Raw genomic sequence first — 7,222 nt, 5'->3', positions numbered from 1 at the left:
GTGCCAAACCTCTAAGTTCATCATTAACCTGCCCCTCCCAGGCAATATACCCCAAGAGAATATGACAAACACAGACTGCATTTCATTAAAAAAAATAATCAAACAAATACTATTTTACGTATGTAACCTCATATGGCTGCAAAATTGCTTTTACAACCCCATAAGCTGGTTTCTGACAGTGCAGCTGTGAAGGAGTCAGGAATCTGTTTTTGGAGAATATTACTGTAAAAATAAATGTTTACAAAGCTGAAGACAAAAAAACTGCAAGAAGACAGTATTGGTCAATATAGAGTTACTGCAAAGGTCTAAGGTAATTTGCCAGGATTTAAAAAGCATTTATACACCGGAAATGATAATGTGTGAATATTCAGCAAAACAGATGTATGCTATTGACTAATAAGCTTGAGTAAAGAGACAGCACATTCTGAATGGGCAGCAACCTGAGGAGATTGGCCTCAGGAAGAACGAAAAACAGATACAGAGTTGCACTGATCAAGTATCATCTACCCAGCCAAATCACTCAAGCAACATTGTTTTGGTAATTCTGCACAATTTAAAGTGTTCAATAACTGAAGAGTCTCACAAAATCATGAAGTGGGATGATGTAAAAGAAATGATCATCTGAGATGATGACCCAAACCAAATATAGCACCTGCTCAAAAGGTGAAAAGAAAGAGGAATGTATAACGTACGTACATTTTCATTAATGATGTGTGTAAGTACATAGTTTAGTTCATTTCCAAAACTTTTAATATTTAGGATTAAACACGTTTAAACTTTAATATATTGTTGATTGTAACCAATCAGAAAATCCAGCATAAGAAAACCACTGTTTTATAATTTTTACTGCAACATTAATTTGTGTATAAGAATCTCTACAGCATTTAATTGCATTTGGAAATAATTTTGAAGAAATATTCAATATTCAATAAATTGGCCTACCCTATACAATTACTACTATATAAACACCTATTTGGCCTGCATATTTTTGCCAGTGATTTTAGGTGGAATTCTAAATGTTTCAAACTTGGCTAATGTTTTAAAAGTTGAAACTAAACACCCTTAGAATACAGCACAGTATGTTGGTACATGATATTGCACCAGTTATTACAATAAAATATAATATAATTATATACCAAATGTTAATCAAGTAAAGAGGATCGTAATTTCAACATCTTTACAAAACTGCATCTCCACCTTGCATCATGTCTTTTTAATTGGCTCCTGTCTTATGTAGCTTCAAGGGTACTTTGCATTACAGAGAAAAAATACCATTGGGATAACATTTGTATACCCTTGTATTACCTCGAAGAAACTAGCACAATCCTGTATTTCCAGAATTGACAATACATTGGATATAGACACATATTGCAACATAGTTCTGATATGGTAGCACACTGTTTGCAACCACATTGTTTGCTTAAGATAATTGTGAAGACCATTTAATTGCCATTGGAAATACTGTTTGGTAAGAGTTAAGAATGCAGGTTGCTATCAGGTTACTCTAGTACTGAATTACGTCAGTATACAGGTTTAAAGCCAGTCTCCACACTGCAACCTCTGACGCTGTAGTACTCGTAATTGCCCCCAATGCCTAATGAAGTATTTTAAACTATAAAACTGTCACAAAACTGATTCGGTAGTTCTATAGGACGCATTTGTAAAACCAGTTAATGGAGGGGATTTGATTTTTCTCTATATCGCCATCCATCATTCAGATTGTCGTGATGACGCTTTCATTAATTAGGATTTGTTAATCTGTTCATTCAGGGCTGAGAATATCCTTCAGGGCACAATCATGTGAAGTAATCATCAGCATCCAGAAATTTGCATTTCCTTGAACTAAGATGAATAATTAAGAGAGTACATACAGCACATGTTGCCTTCGCTAGAGGCTAAACTAAATGCCACACTATCTTATAAAGTAAAACCCTTCTAGTTTATTTCTCTGACAGAATCATCAATATTGTATTTGGAGATTTACAATATTTATTACAGTAATATTTAAGTAAAATAGGATAAAATAAATAAAATCCTTAAGAAAGAATATGCCTTGCCTTCTGAGAGCACGAGAGGTATAGTTGCCAATCAACTTAACTTTATAGTAACACTTTACATTAAGTGTCTCTTATTACTGTGTATTTACATAGTAAAATGCATGTGTACTTACACATAGTTACAATGTTATTATGCATAGTTATGTACTTAACGTGTAAATATTGTTGTATGATATATGTAAGTACATAATTGTATCTGAAAAGGATATGGTTAGGGTTAGGGTTGGGGGGGAAGGTTTAGAGTTGGGGTTAGAGTTAGGGTCAGGGTTATATCATGCAAAAATGTACACATTAAGTACATTGGGACTATGTATAATAACATTATAATTATGTCTAAGTGCACATGTATTTACTAAGTAATTGCTACGTGAATGCACAGTAATTAGAGACACTGAACGTCAAGTTTTACTGCCTTTATTTCATTGAAAATAATTTGAGTTGGGATTCATGTGGCACTCATGCAATGCAGGGGACCAGTAGCTAACTGTCTCAATGTGAAGAGAGAGAGAGCTTAAAGCTCAGTATGATGCTACAAAAGTAATTCCTTTGTTAATTTTGAAAAAGTTTGAAGTGTGAACTGAGATCCAAGTTATTTTATTTTCCCATTGACACTGGTGGAGCCCATTTGTTCTGCCAGAACACTGTGAGTGGTGGTACTGATTCAGTACCATACTACAGTGTATTAATACACTTTGATTTACTGTATTGCCAATTCTGTCAGTTACAAGTACTACCAGGATGTGCCAGGGTAATTAACTTTCATTCAAAATTATATCCCAGTGGCATTTTTCTACATGGTCCTGTAAAACAACCATTTTAGATTCTAGTGCTGGAGGTATTAGAAGAGAAGGCCTTTAACAAGGTGTACCACACGTCAGGCATCATAAGCAGTATTGTATTGTCTGCACCCCATTGACTATTGACTATCTGCACCACACATGAACATTTCACACCTGAAAGAAATAGAGAGACAACCAATATTAACAATTATGCCTATGATGCCCTTTCTTATGAGACACCCTGTATATTATTTCAACACGCTAAAACTGTGAATTCACTAGGATGCCACAACTCTGGCTTTCTGAAAATTATATAAAAAACAATGCTTTTAAACACATTGAAACAGATCATTTGATTATAAAATAATGCACTTATAATCTGGAGTAAGTAACAGAGTACAAACTTGAGTTATCTTATTTGTCAGACCACTATAATAAAGACACTATTAACACAATACTAAAGGAGGCTGATAATCTTTGTCCTTTAAACAGTTAAAACAGTTAACAAAGCTGTATTTCTGTATTCAGGAATCGTGTTCAAATGCACTCCAGGAATAAGCTTTTGTTCAGAGGTGTTGAGATTGAGAGTCAAACTGTTCGCCCACCCGTAGCTTTCAGCATGAATTCAAAACAGAAAAAAATAGATATTTTTTGAGTCACGCAATCGATAACTGGTACTTCAAGCTGCTAATTTATTTGATAAATAGGTTACGCAGTGTTACCCCAGTGATACGACCAGAGAAAAAAGCAACTGCAGCTCTCCCAGAAGACTGATTCAAATACTTGTTTAGGGTTACATCGAGGGGGGGTTTGCACAAGCAGTCCTACGCCTTGTTCTAAACCAATTCAGTCTATTGAGAGGTAACGCATTTGGACCAACATATGTTTTACATATATTTATCACTGGTATTAAACCTCGCTATATACTCTACTCACATTTGACCAAAATCTAAACTATGGCCTTCACAAGAGCAGATCCAGTACTTGCCATTCATTGGTTATAACTACTTTATGATTGAATATAGCTAACAATTGAAGGGAGGGGAGGATGTAATTGGGTGCCAAAAGGTAATACTGTACATGGGATTAATTAACTAGTTGTAACATCCAAATAAATTCTAAAGATACAACCAGTACTCTTTCCTGTTTCCAAAGCACAGAGTACAAGTTTTTTTTTTTTTTTTAAGTGAGGAAAGCAAATTTGAAGTTACACGTGTCCAAGTAAAAACAAAGTCACAAAGAACAGCAGCCAACCTATCAGGCAACATTTGGTCTCGGTCCACCATGACCTACCTGGTTCAATGTTCTTTAAATTGTTCTGAATGAATAATCTTTTCATAAAATGTCTTTGTTATTACACCTTTATTCTATAGCTGGGAGGAGAAAGGGAAAATATAAATCTTTGCAATAAAGTAAACCATTGGGGGGGAAATAAATAAATAATGGTTTTGATTTGATTCAGTAATCCCATCCCAATAAATATTCATCAGAGTAGCCAGAGTAATTCCCATTAAAACCCATGTAGTTTGGCAGGGACATGCCTCCTCAACACATTGTAAATGGAACTCCATTCTAACAGGATCTGTTATAAGTGGAGTGCACCTGTCTATATATATATATATATATATATATATATATATATATATATATATATATATATATATATATATTAGGGCAGCAGTGTGGAGTATTGGTTAAGGCTTTGGACTTTTGACCGGAGGCTTGTGGGTGCAATCCCAGGTGGGGGACACTGCTGCTGTACCCTTGAGCAAGGTACTTTTCCTAGATTGCTCCAGTAAAAATCCAACTAGATAAACGGGTAATTTTATGTGTAAAAATAATGTGATATCTTGTAACAATTGTAAGGTAAAATGTAAATAAATGTCCCATCCATCCAACACTACATTTAATAATTTGTCCCAATTCAATGAGTTTAGTGAAAACATGTGCAAACAAGAAGTCATTAAATGTGTTGTAGCATCATTTGTTTCAAATTAACAAAACAAAGTTGGTTTAATTAACTACTGAAAAGTACAATACAATCTGCAAAGCACTGCTTAATTGGAATATGCATTGGCTGGAATGTGTGGTTCGAGAATCTTGTTTCCCATCGCCCAGTGCTTCAAACTAACAATTGCTCTTGTGTAAAAAACTATTTGAAATGGTCAGCACCATTAAAATTCAATCCACCACATATTTATTGAAGTATAACATGTATGAATTGGAATTTTAGGGTGTGCATGAAGCTGAAACAACAAACCACACTGAAAGTGAGCGATAGGGGAATTTGACCTCAATGATTTTTTTTTTGTAGGTAGGTAGGTAGGTAAAAGCATACCAGACCAAACTTGCATCATTAAAATTTAAAGGTTGGTATTTCTGAAAGCTCGTTCCATAAAGAATCAAGAAATATTGTTAAAATCACTGACCTTCGAAAGCCATGTCATCCCCAGTAAAAGGACTACAGTATAGAGTGTGAATAACACTTCAAGAACTTTGGCTAGGGTAGAAAATTGACTGGGTAAGTTTGTCTCACTTTCACATGTCTTTTGTGTAATCTTTTGGGAACTTTTCTTTCAGTCTGTAAGCTTCTTATTGGTAAAAGACCATGTGAAGACTAGACTAGATAGAATTGTATACTTCTGATTTTTCTTTCTGAACTTCTTCTTAGAATTAGAAATACATGGTATTCACCTGAGACCAGATCACATACGGTGGAAAAGCAATTTGCACTTCAAACCAGTGACGGCTACGTGGTAAATATAAGATGTTGCCTTGTTATAATGGATGATGCATTTTGGCAGCCCTACACTGTTCTTGGAAGTCACAGTGATATGTTTTATAATAAACTCATAAACTCAATCCCTAACCCTCTGGCCTCATCACACAAGTGCAGGGATTCTTTGGTAATGATTACATGGAATGGAATAAGTGACATCTAGCATATATTTACAGTGCTTTTTGCTTTGAAGTCATTATGACCTTTTAAGAAATCTCATACAAATCCATTGACTAACTTTTAGAAGCACATTGATTCACCATTTGTATGCTCCATGTATAGACATGGGTGGAACAGAATTATTATATATAAAAGTGGTGATATTTTATTGATTCAGAAATCTGGGAGAAAGATTGCAGCTTTGTTTGAACTTTGCAAATAGCAAGGCTGAGAAATAATCCAAAACACACATTTAATTTAACATTTCAGGAAATATAAGATAGTGTACAAACATCACTGATGAAGTTAGAGGCAAGAGCTTAAGAATTATTTTTATACTTTCTATTTTGTGGTAATGCACAAGAAAAAGACATGTGTTTCATAGCAACAGCTTGCCACAGAATTTTATTACAAAATCGAATAACCCAGTAGTAAGGGGGAGCTGTAATCTAACATTCTGAAAGCTATCCACAAATCAATAAAGACTTCATGTTGAGGGACTTGAAGAGGAATTTTACCAGTTGCCTTTAGCAATGATGTTGATGCTGAATACATTTAAGAGACCATGAATGACTGTAGATATCTATTTATTCTAACATTCATACAGTTGCTGGTAGGTACAAGTTACAAGATGCAGGTCTGTTTAAGCAATACGACATAGGTAATCACATTTGATATTAGACTGGTTTAACCAGTATATGAGGCAAACATTGAAGTCCCAAAACACAAGCTTAGAACATGGTTATTGCAACAAGGAATTGGAAATGTATGAACGCCTAGTCTAGTTATCTACACAGATCTTAATAGAGCTGTCCTAAAATTAATTTTGGTACCAAATATATTTTAGCAGGGCCAGTAGTGTGGTATGGTCAATGTGTGAGCTGTCTAAACATGTCTTTTTTTATTACTTTATCCCTGTTTTATGTCTAGCCAGTTTGAAAGCCCATGCAAATACCCTCTGTGGGCCCCTAGCCAACATCGGGAACTCATTTAAACAGAATTTTGACCATGCATGCATGACTCCCGCTGCACTCTATGTGGCAGAGCATTTACTAGGTGAGCTACTGTGCACACCCACCTGTGTCTTTTTTTCAATCATGGACATACTGTAACTCTATAACATTAGTAAATATATTACTTTGAGAATTTACCATTTCTGTCATTACTCTGAAGAGTAGCAAAGGTCAATTCTTATATCTACACTCAAAATGCTTCTAGAGGGTAACTGCTTGCAGGGCATATGTTGATAACCTACGGCAGTGGTGTGCAAACTTTGTGTATGCTGCTCTCTTTTCTTAGCCTGGGTTTTCACAAAATAAATATTTATTTTGCCAGCTAAATCGCAAGCTAACCTGCAAATGATCCCTCGCCTATTGAAGCTTTTGATTTGGCATTGTATGCAGCAGAGCTGCCCTTACGCTCCGAGAGCCAATCTCTCCGCTTCTCTG

This window comes from Acipenser ruthenus, chromosome 46, assembly GCF_902713425.1.
Source record: "Acipenser ruthenus chromosome 46, fAciRut3.2 maternal haplotype, whole genome shotgun sequence".
NCBI classification, from domain to species: Eukaryota; Metazoa; Chordata; class Actinopteri; order Acipenseriformes; family Acipenseridae; genus Acipenser; species Acipenser ruthenus.
The sequence above is the reverse complement of the archived record's forward strand: the minus strand, read 5'-3'. Positions refer to the sequence as shown.